Below are 19549 nucleotides of genomic sequence, written 5' to 3'. Positions count from 1 at the left end.
GCAGGAAAAATTGCTTTTTAGACAAAATTCTTTATATCAATAAACTTAAAACTAGACAAAAAGGTTTTCCTTTCAGAAATTCCTCATTATACACCTAGGTAAATTTATGGAGTTCTGAAGCAGAGAAAGACAACAGAAAGGAAGACTCACTCACTTCAGACTCTGATAAAATACCTTAAAAAGTCACTTGAGATGTGTGGTCTGAGTTCTTCTGACAAAAAACGAACTCAGATGATTACACAAAATACAACATTAGAAGCTGCCAGGAACAGCTCAAAGCAGCCAGAGACTGAGTCTCTTATTCAAGACATAACAGACTTGGGGTTAAAATCCCATATCAGAGCAAATTCATATGCACTTTTGAAAGCAGCTTCTCTGTTCCTCCTCCACACCTTCCACTTTAATCACTGTTCTTAATAGTGAAGAGCCTCTTTATAGTAGAGGTGTTGTCAAAATTAATCAATTCTTTCAAGAAAATGTGTTGACTAACTCATGCTTTCAACCAGAAACAGTAGATGAAAAAACTAATAAAACAACACAAACCAGAAATAAACTCACTAGGGCATCAGCAAATATGGAATATGGCTATTTGGCATATTTCTGAGTAAGCTGCTGAGATGCTCTTTACAGGCAAGCTACAAAGCCCACAGTGGGTTCTAATGCCACCCCTTGTAATAGAGGCATCACATCTATCAACCTTTTTCTTTTTCTCATAACACAGACCAGTCATGTAATTGGTGGGACATTTGCTATTTCAGTGTTTGTTATTTCTTGTGCCTTGAACAGTGATTCCAGCCCTAGTTAAACTGCCACGCAGTTCCCCTGAATCCCAAATGCATATATATTCTCAAATTAAACACAACAAAAAAATAAACACCAATCTGAAAATTCTCTAACAATAGAGCTGGAGGAAGTAGTTCATTTGCTCTGAATGCTGTAAATTTGGCACAACCTGGTGCTTCTGCATCAGCACAACTGTCAAGATGCAAGTCAGAACTGAGACACGGAAACTCCACCATGTCATCACATCCGCGCCACTGCTCCTCTCAGATCCGCTCTCTGAAGAGCCTTCAAACATTTTGCAGACCTCATTTGCCAACAGTTGAGCACACAGTGCTTCACCACTTCCCTTGAAAGACTACTCCATAAATGTTAGTCATAAACTGAAGAGGAATTTATAATTGGATACAGATCTCTCCCCAAAATTGTCACACACCAGCTATTAATTTCTGTGTGCTGATCAGTGCAGTTTGAATGCTTCTGTAATACTCATTCAACATTCTCTTTGGTACATGATGCGATGAAAGACTGTAAATAATTCCTCTTTTGTGCTTTTGAAACCTTTTCAGACAGTTGTATTCCTTATAGCAGATAAACAGTGCGCTGCAAAAGCAACACCATACTACCTATTATTTCAGTTTATGAGCTTGCATCTTAACTCTAGAACAACATATATGATGAATAATCTCTCTTGAAACAGAAAGATGTTTTGTCTTTTTTGTGGAAAGGCAGAAGAACAAATGTCCTTATGTTATATAAGACACATGAACAGTGGGGTTCAGCATAGCAGTATTTTTCATTTGAAGAGTCAAAGGAAAGTGTACTTACCATTGCAATTGTAAATTAGATTGGAATTATACCTATCTTACATTAGGCAGAAAAAAGAAACATGCTACAGAAGAAAAAAAATTGAAAGTCTTGATATTAGATCTGCTATTACTTCAGTCTCCTGCACCTGGGATCTCTTCCTTTAAGAATAAAGTTGGAAGTCACTTTGGAGAGAAGCCAGCTGTCTGGAATCCTTTGTCCAAAATCAAGTGTGGGCTTCTAACAAGTCATAACAGAAAAAGGCAAGATCCTTTCACTTTTTATAGTATCTTAAAAGCTCCTTTCTCCCTGCAGTTTCACAGAAACTTAAAAGATAAATTAAACCAGTGCAGTTGAGAACAGAAAAGTCATGCTTCATTTTCTAATGTTCAACATAACCTATAGTAGTTACCACTGTACTAAGAAAAAAGTTCTACCCATCTGAGAGCAAGAGAAAACTGGGAAGGTAGTAAAAAGTGAATGTAAGAAACAACAGGAAAACTGCCTTCAGCTCTTACATGCATTTGCTACTGTTGATGAATTTTGATAATAGAGAGAGATTCCATTAGGCACCTGCAAGTTTTAAAAACTAGGTCAGTCTCACTTTACATGGTCTATCCTATTAACTTGTGTGTTCAGAGCCCTGAAATCTTGTGGTCCCATGAACACAGGGATCTCTGCTCCCCATAGTTCATAAGTTAACCCTTTTTTTCCTCTAGGAGTTGCAGGCAGACTAATATTACTGCTTTGAAAACACTGATCATTCTGAGAAAGGAACCCTTAGCTGCAGCTGATGTATCACCAGAAAGAATACTCCAAGGGATTTAGACATGATTTCAAGGGCACAGAGGAACAGACCTTGGGAACAGTCTCTCCTGGATGGGAATGTGTAATGCTGTCACCTTCCCAGCACTCTGCTCAACAGATACATCCCTATTCACCCTCTACTGAAAAACACACAGTGCCTTAAACATGAGGCCTGGGAACCAGGGGTAAACAGCAGTGACTTCTTCAGAGTCTGAAGAATTACAGTGAAACAATTACAGTCAAAAAGTTACAGTGAAAGAATGATTAATTTGGACAAAATTTGTTTTTTAAAAATCCAAGAAAAACACAAATCAGGTTCTATGCTTATACAAACATCTCAGTACCTGATTGCTATCTCTACCTATTCATAATTCAAGAGACCCAAGCTAATGAAAGTGGCAGAAGCCTATGGAGGCACCTGCCTTTACATGGAGCTTTTAAGGCTTTTGAAGACCTGTTTTGATTTAGTCTTAGTTTTCCACCTGTCACATTTGCAGCCTCCACCTGGGTGGAAATTCCATGATTTTTTGGGTCAACATCCTCATAATGTAAAATATAAGAGTGACATTAGTTATGCTCACAACCCAGGGTACCTCCTTCCTTTGGTGACAGCTCTCCCCAGAGGACCACAAAGTCCTGACTTTTGTGACATTGTTCTTCCAATGACACTAACTCATTCCCCAGGAGGGAATGAGTTTATATTTACACAGTTATGTCACCTTGTGGCCATAGCACTGCCTCTTTAGGAGAGGGAAGGTTTCCAGCACACATCTTCCATTTCCTGGGCAAGTTAGTAAAACCTAAAACATCTCTTCTTGGGCTCATAAAACAATGAGTTTTGTCCAGCTCTTGAGAGAATAGTAAATAGCAACCACACTTGGAAGAAAATTGCAAGCAAACAAAACTATGCACTGGCACTAAAGAAATTAGTGAAGTTTCTGGATATCAGAAGAGGGCAGCCCATCACCTCCTGTAATGGGGATGTTGTAGGTCTTGGTCTGGGATAGTGACTGCAATGGGCACAGCTGTCAAGGCTTAACATCACACCTCACACACTGAAGTCTAGCAAAACCTGGCTGCAGCACACATCTTTCTCAGTCTTGTGTTAAATTATTTCAGAGAATGAAAAAAGCTGAGACACAGTTCTTTAGAAAGTACAGAATGTTTTTTATTGAATATTGGTTCCATACTTGCACATTATTGTCCAGATTTTCTTTTTCAGAACATAAAACCATGAAAAACCACTGACCCAGTCCTGATCTAGGAGAAATATTGAACCTTGCTTAGAAGAATGTCATCTTTCAAACAAGGTTTAGCTTTAGATATAGTCTGTCCAAACATTTTAGAGAGTATTTTCCTCTAGGGAAGACGTCAAAAGCTGGGTTGGAATAGACATATGGCTATACAGTTGCTTAAAATTACTGAATATTTTAGTAGCCTGGTTCAATTTAATTTTTGCAAATTATTTTTAGATGGAAAACTTCTAAACCTCAGAAAGAGAGTCGTATAGTGTTGTTGCCTATGAATATGAAATAATATGCTTCTCTCCCAAAAACATAGTAATTAATGGTTGTAGTAATTATTGCCATCACAAACCAAGTATTTTTCCTAACAGTTACACATTGGCTGCCTGAGACAACGTTCCTTTCCTCTGTGCTCAGAATAAGGATTGAATTAAGACAGAAACCACTGTGGAAGACAGTAAATTTCCAACAGGAACGAGCAGAATGCATTATGGCATCCTTTCTGCAAGATGGAGTCCCCAGTCAACCACAGTCTTTGCCCAGAGAGCTGTGAAATTCACAGTGATTTCCTCGCCACTCTGTCTAAATACTGACCTGGAGAAGAGTTCTGAAGAACAGCCCCAGCTATGAAGGGAGGAGTGAAGAATATTCAGGCTCTGCCACTGAGAGATGTCTTTGAACAGTGTGGCAGAAAGCACATTACTGCACCCATTACTCTCCCCAGTACTGGGTAGAAACGCACCACTACTGCAAATTGCCTTTTGTTCTGTGGGCAGATACCCCTGCTGTAACACCTTTGCACCCTCCAAATCAGAGTGGAGTATTCAAAGACAAGTAAACAGATGGACTGATTCAAATGAATGACTGTGATAGTAAAAAGGATTAATGCTAATCAAAATATTCACCTATATTTTAAAATCACACTAGGAGATAATTTTCCAGTTTTAGGAAGGTCAACAGTTCAGCATTTGCCATTTCATGAATTAGACACTAACAATTAATTTAGCCATCACTAAGAAACTCATTTAGTAAACAAACCTTGTGAATCACGATCTCGCAAAGCAGCTAACCTCAGAAATGCTGAGTCATGAGAAGGTTATGGGAAGTATCAAGTAGAAGAAATTAATCTCACTCCCATTTCCCTGTTTTTCTATTTTTACATTCTCCTTTTCCTGGATCATTGCCTTTAATCTGAGACCTTATTGATTGACTGCTATGCCTTGTACTCTCACAGAGGAGTTAATGGATATAGCACTGCAGTGAACAGCATCGATCAATGACCATAATCAATGACTCAGCACTGCCACACAAACGGGGGAGACAGACTCAGCTGTGGCCCGTAGCACATCAATAACACATTGTACACAACAAACCAGATTTGTTCTCCAAGAAGAACCTTGTCATGTAACTATCCAATCTACCTCCTACTTAGACTCAGTGCTGAGGAGAACACCCTCCTCTCCTCCACCAACATAATCCCCACTTTTATTTACAGTAGTTAAGTTCTTGCTTACTTTACATCAACAGAGATTGTGCTGTTCCAGTGTTCATGGCTACATCACATGATCTACATAGTAAGAGAAAAAGGAGTGCATTTTTTACAGTAAATGGCAGTGGTTTAAGGCATCATTTCCACACATGTAACTATTCACACTTTTACCATGATTTTATTGGGTTTTGTATTCATTCATGTAATCTCTGTATTTGCTGTTACTCAACGCTAATGTTAAATTGGGAGTCTTGGAAAAAATGCTTGAGACTGATAACTAGGTAGAAGCTAGAGTAACAAAGTCATTTAGAGTTCCCAAACTGTAAAGCAGTGAGTCTATGGTACTGGAATCCATAAGGAGAGTAGCAGTGGGTCCCAGTCTGAGGCTGAACCTGCTCTTTTTTACAGGTAAGGGCCAGCTGTGAGACACCAGATCTACCTGATTGTAGTATGGAAACTGGAGGCATAAAGACATGAAAAGAAAATGCAGGCCCAGCTTAAGCACTGCTACGGTGTTGGGACATGGACATGAGACAGGTTGGGGTCTGAAATTGGAAAATATTTCCAGATTTCCTGCTAGGGACACAGCCAAAGTCATAGCAAGCAACTACAGCTGTAAGTCTGAAAAGTCTTTGTGGAGTCCTGCTCACCATGAGGATCAACTACACTTAGATCCTCTACAAAAAATATTTTGTTCAGTCTGAAAAATCTCCAAAGACTGACCTGGCAGCTTCTTTGGTTAACCCATCACAGTGCCTAAATACCAGCTGTAGAGTTCTTCCTAGAATCTAATGAAACTCACCATTAATGCAAATTGCCTTTTGTTCCATCCTCAGAGATGAACAATTAATTACTGTCACATTTACAACCACGTCTGTGTTATTTATTCTCTTTTCTAGACAGCAATTTACCAAGCTGAGCTCATGCAAAGAAAAGCAATGAGTTTCCAGATTTGGGGGTGGCTGCAGCAACTGGATGTGTTCACCTTTTGTTCTCTCCTGAAGGCAGCAGTGGGCAGCAGGAAAAGCTCAGCTCCTCCCTGGGCCTCTGGGTGAAGGCAGATGGACAGGATATTGGTTCATGAGATGCTTGTACAGGACACACTGGGAAGCCAGATTTTCAATAAAACACTCTCAGTTCCTGCAATCTATGTCACGTTTCCTTGGTACAATTTGTCATTTGCTTTCCATTAGTCTTTCTCCAGTTTTTTACTGCATTTTTTAAAGTATCACATATAAAACTGGGTGAACAATTCAGTATGGCATTTATCACAGAACAGGGCAAAATGTTTACTTCTCATCCTCTTGTTGATAATACCTTCAGTAATGACTCCCAGAATGGCTTTCCCATTTCAGCATTTTGCCTCATCAGCGACTTGCATTCATTTTCTAATTTGTGGTAGCCCACAGATAGTCCTGCTGACTGAATTATTCCCCATTTTCTATAAATAAATTATATTTTCTTCTCTGACTATAGAAACTCATAGCTTCTTTTGATTCCATTATATCTTCTTGATTTCAGACCAGCTTGCCAGCTAGTGAAATAACTTTCAAATTTAGTTCTACCTCCCTCAGCCTGGGTGTTGTACTGGAAACTTGGCAGATGACACTGACTGCATCAATTAAACTTTTTGGTTTTGCAAGCCCTTTCTAGAGAGCTTTTTGTTTTAATTCTTATTATATTATACCAGTTCTGCATACCAACTTTAAAATGTCTGTGGGAGAATAAAGGCCTTTGAGCTGATGGTTCTGTTCAACTGTAATCTTCCATTTTCTCCTTGTGTTTTGTAGCTTTAGTTCTCATGTGGCAGAGAAAATATCCAAATGGAACTCCTCGTGGTACAGAAACATATGAATTAAACCTTCAAGGCACATCAGCTTAACCTCCAAAATTAAAATGCAAGCTAACAACTGTAAGTCATTTCACTCACTTTCATTAATCCAAACCAAAGTAATCTGCTTGTGCATTCCAGCAATGTGGAATGATACATGCTAGAACCAACATGGCAGGTCTCTGAAACATCAATACCTATGGGGTATTGCTGAAAAGTTTAGCTGTTAATCTCAGCAATTTATTTCCAAATCCAGGTAACCTTTTTCATTAAAGGGAGCGCTCCAGAGCATATGTAGATATATAAAAATGCATGTTTTTCCTTACAAGTATTCCACTCATGCCATAAATGTGGTGAGATTCTAGAATGAAGGATATCAAGCTTTAATATTTTTGTTTTCTATCGGGTGCACTCCTCTGTTCTCATTATCATTGTCTGACATATGGATGCATATAATCCTTCCTTTTGTATTTACATTTATGTAACCCCTCCAAACCATTAAAAACACACTCAAATATGGAATACTTGCAAGTCTAGATGTGAACTTGTCACTTCTCTGTGTATACCATATATATCATTCTTTAGGACGTGCATTTTATTATAAACACAGCTTAAGTTTTATTTATTAAACCAATCATACATGCTCTCTGAGTCCAGTGATTCACATCATGTACAAACTGAACTTATTAAGCAGCACATGTGCAATAAAGGCAAACAGATCTTTGCAGTCTAAGCTTGCATTAATGGTGGTGGCATGGCAACATATCAAAGGCAAATGCAACATGGCCAGAATTTTCCACTGGAGAGTTAAGCACAGCTGCATAACTTTGAGCCCACAGCCAGTAGGATATCCCAAACCACCCTGGGTACATTGCTGTACTTAAGGTAAGAATTCATAAGTAACTACTAATTCCTAAACTCCCCAGCTAAAATTGGATGGAATTTCCCATGAAGGAAGCAACTAAGAAATGAAGAGTATAGTAAAACAACTACTCGATTTACAGAATTAACACAGCAGGAACATGAATGTTGTTTCATACATAGTGGAATTAAATTTGTCCCCCAAAAAAAAAAATCCACCTTGGGAGGCTGGATCTGAGGTTTTATAGGGAATTTTCCAGGCTAGGCAGCTACAAACAGAAATATTAGGAACTCAGCAACAGGAGCACATGCATCTCTGGAGGAGCACAGCAGACAAATCATAGCACTTTCAAAGTGGCACCCTGAGCACTCTGCAATGCAGTGTCACCAAGCAGAGCCCTCTCAGCCACTGCAATGCCTGGAACTGTGCACGAGGGGTCAAAAATGGCCTTTCTTCCATAACACTGAATGTGAACACTATGAATGCTAAATGAAGCTCAACTCAATATAATGATGTCTAATAAAAGGAACTGCTTTTTTTTAATATGCCATCTCCCTAAATCCAGCGTTCAGAGGACCAATACAAAACCAGGCATTGAGTGAAACTACTAAAGAAAGGAGAGAGTGCAACTTAACTTCTACCCTCTAATGAACCCTCAAATGGAAGATCTTAATTTGTTCAAGGAAAATCCTGAATATTACTCTACCTTTTAGGTAGGGTTTTACCTAAAAGCAAGTACTAATTATTTCATTCTTTGTGCACACAATCACATGAAAATAGTAACTTCACCAAAAAAAATTCAGCAGTGATTTTAGATGCATATGAAATTGAACATGTGTTACAATCATAGATATAGATAGATTAGGAAACAAGTATCTGCCTTTGTACAGACTTTTAGACTCAAGTATATTTCTAGATATCTTGTTGAACAAAAAATATATTTAATGTGAAAAAATATTAAAATATGGAATCACACAAAATTTACAATGAAATATTTGTCTTCCCTTGATTACTTGCTACACCATCAAAATCTAGATTTTAATATTAATATTTTTAATGAAAGAAAAAAAAAAAAAAGAAAACAGCAGGGAAATACATCCTAAGCAGCTGGTAAACTCAGACCCTAACACAGGTTGCATATTTTTAATATCTTGCCCTTATGAGTCTCAAAGCCATGTGTACTCCAAAGCTCTAACCCTCATAAATGGTTTTGAAACACAACTTGGAATTAACACCAAAAAAATATAATTTAAAGGATAAGCTTTCATAAATAAGACTACTTGCAGCATAACACAGGACTAGAGAATTTAAAGAGACTTAATTTTTAGCCCAGTCATTTTCTCAACCTTTTGGAATGAATAAACACACAAGAAGATAGGATAAAAACTTCACATCTTCATCACAGGCTTTTCATGCTTCACATTTCCCAACCCTTTTAAATAAAATACTTGCATTTTTCCTGTCCTAAGCAATTACACTACACAATAGTGAACAAATATACAGATGTCACAGACTTCTAATCCAGAGCACAGTTGAATGTTCTCTCATCTAAGAAAATGCCTTTTGAGCCATTCCTCAGCTTCACACTGTCCAGCTTTTTGCCTCCTTCATTTTCATGACTCTTAGGCATTCAAGCTCACAGGGGTAATGAATGCAATGCTAGGCCAGAGGTTTCTCAGGGGGAACACCCCATCTCATTTTTAGGTTGTGGTTGCAGACTGCAATCATCATAGCTGTATCCTGAAAGTGGCACACCAGAGCCAAGCAAGGCTCTGCATATGAGGACAGCTGCTGGACTAGAAAGCCCAGCCTAGACTTGGAATGATGCTTTTAACTTTAAATTCCAAATACATTTACCAAAGGCTGAAAAAAGAGAGGCTAGTTTTAAAAAAGGTTTAAAAAATAGGCAACACACACTTTTTATGGATCACATGATCTCTGGAGAGCAGCATTAGGCAGATGAACTGGGCAGACAGATAAAGATGCCCTTCCTGTAATTCCTTATCATTCATCTTCAAAGCAAGTATTTCACTTCATGCAATACAGAGAATTCTACAGAAAAAGTGATTTTGCTTTGCTCTCTAGGCACCCATCTCCACCTTGAGTTATTCTTAGAGCTCTTGCTCAGAGCTCTTCAACTGCAGATGGCAATTTTCAATTAGGTATGTGCTTCAGGGGAAATAAGGAATTTACTAAGGTCACTTAAGGGCAATGAAATCACACATGCCATATAAAATGCTTACACTACAAAATGATAGCATAATGGAATGGTAAAGCCTTTAACAAAATCGTAAAGGGAACATGCAACTACAGCATGTTCCTTTATTATTTCAAGCTCTCCAGTTGCGCTTTTGTAAAAAAATTTCATTGAATATGTGTAAAGATACCAGGAAAAAACACGATGCATCAAACTGCTTCCTGACAATGTATAAGGGCACTCAGCTTCAAATTATATGCAAATATATATGCAAATCAGAAATTGAAAGCAAAAATGGGATGATGGATGCAAGTCAAGCAACCCTATAAAAACGTGTCCTAACTTTGTTTTTAGGATGAGCAGATTACTAAATGTGGAAAAACATTGAAGACATTTAGTATGCTCTTTCATTTCTAAATAAATTTTAGAATAAATACTTAAAGTAATTTCTGATTTAAAAGTGACAAATTAATAACAGTTCTCATGAATTAAGCCATCAGTAACACAACAGCAAGGCAGAAGATCATTTTGGTTCATTATCAGCACTATCAAGTCCAAGTATTTCTGCTTTCCTTCAGTCTTGTCTCAGCTACACAACTAAAGCTGGCACCACAGGTGTGTGCACAGACTTGAGGTGCATATTGCCTTCCCCTGGGTTCAACACATTCATCCTCAGAATTTACACTCCAACACAAAACCATTACTGCACTCTGAACACAGTTCTGCCATTAAAATTAATACAAATGAATCCCTGAATGAATGGGGGGAAAAAAAATCTTTAACTTTTTTCTTTAATCAGTGAATAAAGCTCATCACCTATTAACATGGGTTAGAGATCCGTTCCTAGGGTAGCAGGCTGACTTGCAGGACCTCTGGCCACAGAATGGTCCATCCCATTATTATTACTACTTTTAATTATTCCACATTTTAAATGGGATAAAAATATTTTTAATTTTATTTACTTTGAAATTCTTTTCACACCATAAACAAGGATAAAATTTTCCTGGGGGGGTATCTCCCAGGCATCGGTTCCGGCCTGAAAAGAAGTTGCTTTTTGTGCATCCAGGTTAAAGGAAACTTGTGCCACACCACAGGCACAGCACCAAGCTGAGGTTAAACCCTGGGGCAGACACTGGTTTTAGGCAGGTCCCCCTGATGCTGCAAGCTCTGAAGCCACATCACGTCCTGTGTGTGGCAGAGGCAGGCACTGTGGCTGGGAGCAGTGAGAACAAAGTGCTCTCCTCGTGTCCCTTGGAAGGGTCACAGCCAGAAAGCTCACAGAGGGGCAGGCAGGCCCAGTGTGGCCTCACCGATGAGGGGCAGGCAGGCCCAGCGCGGCCTCACCGATGAGGGGCAGGCAGGCCCAGCGCGGCCTCACAGATCTGCTCACAGCCTGGGACACGGCAGGCTCATGCCAACCCCAGACACACTGCAGAGACTTTGGACCACGCTTCTACCTGGCTTGGCACTGGGAAATACCATTAATGATTGCAACATAGCCAGACAAACTGATGGGGGCAATGCAATTTCCTGCAGAGACATGAAAAAGGTGATTTAAGAGCAGGTTTCCCTGGAGTCTGCTCTTGCCCTTTAAATTTATGCTTTGCTAACAGCCCTGTTAAAAGTCCTTTCTCTGTACTCCCTTTCAATTCAAAATAATAAAGATATTCCACAAAACCACCAGGATGAGAAATGCAACAAGTGAAATTTATGGTTCTGGTCCACCAGCCTTGCTGTGTTTGTGGCTTCACCACAACCAAAGATGATTCATCACAATAAACCCATTAACTTCAGCCCTGAAATAGGTATTTAGGAACTTGCTATGTACTTTGTGGTGTTGAAGCTCCTATAAAAGTTTCTACTGAAACTACTACAGCTATTCTGTGTCATTCCCTTTAAAACCTCACTCAAGATTCAAAGTCCAGAGCTGACAAAAATCTTACACAGAAATGAATGAGAATCTCTATGAACACAAGTGACTTTTAATTCTTTCTTTATTCTGAATTAATTTAAAGCAGGTAATACAATAATACTAATCTCAGGAGACATTAATTCATAAAAATCACAGCTATTTAGAAGGAAGAGGGTTTTTAAATAATAATCATCTTCATTGTAAGCTTCTAACCTCCTAGGACTTTTACTTTCCCACTAGGAAAGATGCAGCTGCATCTCCCATAATGAGTGCATTCACATGCCTGTGCACACATAAATATGAATAACCAGGAAAATAAGAGGAAAGTCATCATATATCAGTCTTTAATGTCAGAAAAACAAAAATCACTCTGAAAATGCACTCTAGCTAGTGCTCTAAAACTTTTTTTCCTTAGAAGATACTACAAGAGATCAACGGCAAATATTTTTCCCTTCCTACATAATACACCATATTGGCATAAAACTTAAATAAAGTTCCACAATGAACATGCTGCTACTTAGCAGTAACTGTCCTGATGGACTGCACACCAGTATTCTTACAGCTAGAAACCTACTGGAAAATAGTTTTCAAATTTGTTTTTCATTATGCCCTGACTAAAATCTGCAGGGAAAAATTTCTCCATCTTTGTGAGGATTTTACTGAAAACCTGTTTCAAAAATGTTATCATACTGTGCAAATACTTCCTAAGAAATACATATCCTTGTTTTGAGCTGAGTAATCCCCATTGTAGTAGAACCTGTTTAGCTTACATTTCCTATAACAGCACCTGAAGTTTATTTTTTAACTCACTGCAAAATCTTTATTGCTACAGGAACTCCCTGTATTGTAACAAACACATTCCAGCTATGCTGATTTAGCTGCATTCACACACATCCAAACAAAACACACCAAAACCCTAGACATGCTAAAGGGGTGCACCTTTTGCAAAATGTACAGTTTAAAACTTAAAAGAAATACCAAATAACAAACGTGTCAAGAACTTAGTTGCCCTGATATACTAGGATGGTAAGACCATGAATTTGCAGCGCTTCAGCCAACCGACCAAAGCATCTCAGCTTTACTTCCAGTCTCGTCTCACATCTGCGTTGCAACAGAGCTGAGAAAGTTTGAGACTCTCTCAGTAGAACGAAGGTGCATCCACTGAGGAGCACACGGAACGTCGGACGAGTTGCGGGATCTGCCCCCCAGCACCGCCCGCTCTGCCCCGCGGCGCGCACGGAGCTCCCCGGCCGCTCCGCAGGGAACAGCAGCTGGAATTGCAAACCCCGCTCCGACCCTCCCCGCACCCCGCACTGCGAGGATCCCCCGACATACCTGCTCCTCCATTTTTCCCCCGGCAGGTTTTTCTCTTTTCCCGAGGCCGGAGAGGAGGGGGACAGCCCCTGCCTGGCAGCGCTGCGCTCGCTGGGCTGCGCTCGGGCCGCTCTGCCCCGCTCGGCTCCGCTCTGCCCCGCCCGCCCGAGCACAGCGCAGCGCTCGCCCCTCTGCAGGCACACACACACAGCCCTGCCCCAGAGCTCCCCCAGGTCCCACAGGTTTCCTTATATAGGTAAACACAAATTGCATGCCTGGTGACAGAGGCTAACTGGAAGTAAGCTTAATTTAGTTAACTCCACAGATACCAAATGGGTCCGAGCGCCTGAAGTTTGCTTAGCGCAGCGTGGGGAAGGGACTTCAGAAGGGAGAGCAGTTTCCTTGCAGTAGTTCTGTGAAATCGTCAACTATTTAATGTAATGTGAACTAACACTCGGTATTGCTATGGCTTTAAGCAGTGGGTGCATAGTAGCACCTATGCAGTTATCCCATTACTTAAAGCCATACCAATACCGAGTACTAGTTCACATTGCATTAAATACTTGACGATTTTACAGAACACTGAGCCAGCATTTTCATCCTAGAAAAGTGGAGGTGACAAAGGTTTGTGCACACACCTTCTAAAAATGTTAAAATAATTCCCACGATATTGAAGTTTCCATAAAAGACTATCATATTCAAGTGTTATGTGAAAAGATTAGAAAATTAGGATTGCATTACTGATATCAATGGAAAGGTGCAGCATAGGAAAAACTTGTTTTACTTTTTCCATGTTCATTTTCTATGCAATGTAATGGTTAAGTATTTGGTGACAGATCTGCCTTTGTCAGAGATGTGTGATTACAATATATTAATAGACACACCCCTACCTAAACAGGGAAACAGAAACAGAGGAAGTACCAAGAACAAGCCTGTGCTGCACTCTACAGAGCAATGACATCTCTATTTCACATATTTTTTTCATCACCTTGACTGCTCACTGCTTGCTAACCCTTTTCTGAAATACAACTTGTTTGTCCAGAAGAACTTCAACAGGCAGTTAATTAATTAATTAATTACAGGGAAAATCATGTCATATGTGTCACTTTATTATATTCAGGCAAGATTCACTATTAGTTATGGCTTTTCTACAAGCTAAAACACTGCTGATAGGCAGGGCGAATTTGCAAAAAGCATGAGGATAGGGAAAAAACCAATAAAAAATGATGGAGGAACACAAATTTATAAGCGAAAATGAGAAAATTTTCAAGATTTGATAAGATTATGAGAGCTTACTTAAAAATACAATGAGCTCTAAAATAGACAATTATTTTTCATTCTGTCCCCCGGATATATTGTCTATAAGTCAAAATGCACAAGAGACACAAATTTGGCTTTCTGGTGACCTATGAAGTGTTAGAAACCCCAGTGTACCACCCAAAAGCTGGAAATCATAATTATCCATTGGACTACAGCATTTTTTATTGCTGCCCAATATATGACTTGAAGATCATTAAATAATATACTGCACAGAAAAGCTATTCCTAATGTCCAGTCCTAATGGTTTCAATACTTCTTTAGTTATAATTTTCCTCTTTCCCTGAGGCATAAACATTGAGCCTCATGATACTGCAGGAGTTTGACTTAGAAGTTGAGAAAAATAAAAAACAATACCAATAAAAGTTGTAAGACACTCAATAAATCTAAATAGTCTAAAATAGTCTCTCTATAGAGTGTATAGGGAATCAGGAATATGTGGCCAGGGGCTTGGTGTAATGATCTTCATTTAGTTCTTTTGGGACAGATAACTCACTTGTGGCTCCACTGCATAAGAAGAGGATCTTGGCCTTGCCAAGTTCATGCTCCTGTGACAAAGCATTTGCACTGGGCTACATAGCCAAGTATTCCCTTACCACCATGATCTCATGACCAGTTCCTGAATGAGTATCAGGTTTTTTGCATGAGTCAAGCCAATTAAAATTCATCAGATTCCCAAAACTGCAACAACAAAGGAATTTTAAGAGTGCTACTAGGCTAATAGTATATTAGATAGTAGATAATACTTCAAGTGTGGTTGACAGTCTATCCTTAGGCTAGCACTTTTTCTGTTAGTCAGCCCAGACCCACAATAAACATCACATTCATTTATCTAAAATATTCCCTGAATTAAGGATTTTCCCACCATTTCTTCAGTATCCATACAGGGGCGTTACTTACCCTAGTCTCAAGCTGAAAACTCAACTAACTTTCATACCTGATACCTGACATACCCCTTTATCTCCTGACATACTTGTTTACCTCCATCTCTTTACCCGAACTTCATATTGAGAATCAGTCAGGGGATCTAGGCTCTTACAGCTAGGTATGAAATCTCTTTCTTTACTTCCTGGCCTCCAAGCTGTGATTTCATTAGAAGGCTGGCAAAAGCATGAAAAGTTTCCCCAAGTCCTGCATATGCTATCTGTGCAAGAGAGAATCTCTTTGCTTAAACAATGTTTGTAATAAAATAATAATTTCTTCCTCAAACATAAATCAGAATGAAATTTATTTATATTTTCACAGCATGTCTCTGCTAAAGCATCAACAGCAGTTCATCATCATAATAGATGTCATTGTCAGATTTTTTTTGTTTCTGAGTTCTTTATTTTTTAAAGAAACTCTATATAATTCTCAAGCAATTCAGAAGCTGATTGTTGAAGCTGAGAGTAACTTAGACTTATTACCCCCATTTACTGTGCTGCCACACATACATATCGTCATATAGTGCTAAGACTAATTATGCTGAAATCATCTTCTCCTTTTCTCCAGGAAGAGGTCTGTACAATACAGAATACAAGCAAATTTGAGCTTGTATTCTGCATCAGAGGGTATAAGAAAAGATCTGAGCAGACCTCTAGCATATGTTTGGTTTAATGCAAGGAATTAAAAGTTCATTCGAAATTAATGCAATTGATGACAAAGAGTTGTTTTCTTCACTGCTGTACTCCAAGCTGCCCCCAGAAAAAGCCCAGCATTAAGCAGATACTCTCATTCAGTGTGTCATTGGCTTGTTTCCTGTGCAAAATCCATACAAACAGTTTATTGGTGTTATTTTAGTCCCTGCTGTTAAGATAGTAACTATTTGTAAGCCAAATGACCTTTGTCCAGCAGAGCCAAGAATCACAGTCCTGGGCAGAACCTTGGTTATAGATCAGTGTGTTACTGCCTTTCTCTTTACTTCCATTTGCATGCCCTATTAGCCACACTTGCTTCATCTCAAAAAGTGGTTTATAAGAAATACTTTCTCTTATGAAAAGACTGATGGATTTTCCCTCTTCCACTTCTGCCCACTTTTTAAATACATAGTCATGTTACTCTTTGTATTTTTGTACCAGAAATGGAAACCTAGTGTAAATTTTCATTGTGAATTTTGACTGAATGGAATAGGTGAGAGCAGTACACCAAGAAATTTATATGAAACAAATGATATTAGTTTCCTCTTGTCTTGCCATGAGTCTCTAAATATCTGCCTTCAACTTTTTCCCTATTAAATGCTTAGGGTGAAACACAGCAGGTTTAGTCTCCTTTCACTGAATTCTTACTCAGTAACAAGGTTTGCTTCTGAAGTTCTTTGTAGGCTGAAATTGTCCACACTTGAGTGGCTAAATAAATTGGCTCAATTTATCCAGGTAAGTATAAAGCAACAGAGATCTCTCAGGTTTCACTGCACAGTGCTGCACATTTTCCAGAATCAAGCTGTTCATGCATTCTCGAAGTTCTAATTTCTTCCATGCAATGGCAACACTTCCTTTCACTTTGATACAGGCAAGATTTCAAACCTCTTCTTGGTGTCTGCATCTTTACATCTTCAGTTTCCCTCAGAGATGTGCATCACTGACATCCCACAATGTCTGTTCTGTTTGTGGGGTGCAACAAGATCATTCATTCAATAGTTTATTGTTTGTTCTCAGCTACATTACCCAGCCCTCAAATCAGGTAACGTGCTCAGCTAGAATGGCAGCAGTGAGTACCTGACAAATTAGGTCGATTCAGTTCTAACAGCCTTTGTTTCATGTACAAGTCTCTCCAAAGATATGCAATATCATAGGGATCTCTCTTTCTACATGAAATGGTTTTTAGATTAAAAACCTAAACCCCTGAATACATTTCTGCGTACAAATCTGCAAATGTTTTTTCTTTTCTACCATTAAATAATTTATACACACAGAACTCTAATATTGCATTTTAAGATACTGTGGCAGTATACACAGATACACAAATACACAGATCCACTCAGACTTTTAGTTTACAACCTGAAAAAGCTATGAACAAAATGCCCTACTGCTGAGTGCAGCCTTCTCCAAGTAAGCTAACTGCTGGAGAAACCCATCTGAGTGGATTTGTCTGGGATAGAGTTAATTTTCTTCTGAGGGGCCAGTATGGTTCTGTGTTTTGGCTTTGTGGCTGAAACTGTGTTGATAAAATACTTTTGTCTGGCTGTTACTGAAGAGTGCTTGCACCACCTCAACACACAAAGTTGCCTTTTTTCTCACACTGCCCCACTCCGGTGAGAAGGTCAGGAGTGGGCAAGGAAATGGGAGAGGAGAATACCAGTAACTACAGCTGACCCATGCTGGCCAAAGAGATGTTTCATACCAAAACTATTTATAAAAACCCAAGATTGACTAAGAAGAAGGGGAGTGGCTTCCTGAGGTAACCATTGTTTGGAGAAAAAACTGGCTGGACATACGTTGTGTTACTTTGCTGTGCTTTCCACCATACTCACCTATTAACTGTCTTTGTCATGGCCCATGAATTTTCTGACTTCTGTTTTTGCTATTTTCTTCTTGTATCTCACTGGGGTGGGGGGTGAGAAAGTGAACTGTCCAGTCCAGAGACTAACAGCAGAGAAGTTTTGGAAATTTCTCTTTACTGCTCCTTATCTGTTATTTGCTTTTGCCTCGCAGAAGATATTTGAGAGTAGCTTGTATAAATGCTCCCATCTCATTTCATGGAAAAGTAAAAATCTGTCATGCTACATTGCCCTCTGCAGTGGCCCACTGAAGTCATTTGACTTCACCTTGAAATGCACTAGAGGCACCAAAATGACAGTCACACATCTGAGAAACAGCTGAAGTTGTCTCTCAGCTGCAAGTTCCTTGGCTATAACCCTGAGCACACAGGAACTTCAGGGAAAACCACAAGATTCCAGGTCAGCAGGTACCCTGGCCACAGACTGGGGCCTGAGAGCTATGTAGCCACAAACTGTAATTTATTCACTTAGCTAATAGAAGGCACAGGGGTTTGCTTTCCTTCCAGCAAAGGCAAACTAAAAATTATTGTAAGAACCTGCATTCGTTCAACATTCGGGCTGAAAATGAAAGTAGCCAAAAAAGAAGAAACTAAAAGGTTAAGTTATTCAGAAGCAGTAACTCAACTGCACATACTGTGGGCAGCTGAGCACGTACCTTATCTGGGGAGCACTCGCTGTACAAATCAGTTAACTTTATGATACAGCCCTCACTTTTTATTATTTCCTGATCTGGTGTTCAATTTTACAGCCTTAATGCAAGTACTTCGTTAATAAAGCATTACTTATAAAATTTGACCACATTACTTAACCTTTACACAGAAACAAAGATGTCAAAACAAGTTAAGGCCAATGACTGAGGGTATTATTTTTACCCTTGGGAAATGAATTGAGCTTTTTTCCTCAACAGTCTTTCGAATTGCATCATTAAATAACTGTAACACAACAAGTTGCTATCTTTACTCTTGTACCACGTGTTCTTCAGGTTTCAGTAACACACACTAAACAAGAGCTTTATGATTTCATTAAATACATTTTAAACTCAGGGTTGTGGTATTAGATGAAGCCATTAGCACACAATCCAGCAAAAAAGCTATTTGCTTCTGTAGAATTTAAACACTTTATCTGGAAAAGTTAATGAAGTAATTATAATGTTGTTATTAATGAAGATTAGAGATGGATTTAAATGGCATTTGGAAAATAAACCAGACAATTAAACAGGCTTTCAGACTGTGTAAATTCCTTAGGGTCCAGGGAAAAACTCTAAGAACCTACACTAAGAAGGACATTTGGAAAACACTTAGTTCTTAATGCCATAGAATTCCAGACAGCAGAAATTATCTTCATGTCAACATCAACACTGGGGACTTCAAGCACTGTGATGCTTAATGCTGACCAGCTGTGCTTGAAGCTTTGTTTTAAAGTCCTCTCATGATGTCTTTAACTGCAGCACCTTCCACATGAAGCATGCATTTCTGATGATGGGGTAGTTGAAATGTCATAAATGTTTGAACTGA

The 19549-nt window shown here is 39.0% G+C and overlaps 1 protein-coding gene across 1 annotated transcript in view; it reads right to left on the bottom strand.

The window, feature by feature from the left end:
- Positions 1-13370, bottom strand: part of MID1 (midline 1) — a 240041-nt gene extending 226671 nt beyond the window's left edge. Inside the window, exon 1 of the mRNA XM_063147795.1 lies at positions 13265-13370. The gene's annotated coding sequence lies outside the window, so the exon portion shown is untranslated. The remainder of the gene's footprint in view (positions 1-13264) is intronic.
- Positions 13371-19549: the final 6179 nt, after the last annotated feature.

Source organism: Melospiza melodia, chromosome 2 (assembly GCF_035770615.1).
Source record: "Melospiza melodia melodia isolate bMelMel2 chromosome 2, bMelMel2.pri, whole genome shotgun sequence".
NCBI classification, from domain to species: Eukaryota; Metazoa; Chordata; class Aves; order Passeriformes; family Passerellidae; genus Melospiza; species Melospiza melodia.
This window is presented reverse-complemented; position numbering and strand designations above follow the sequence as displayed.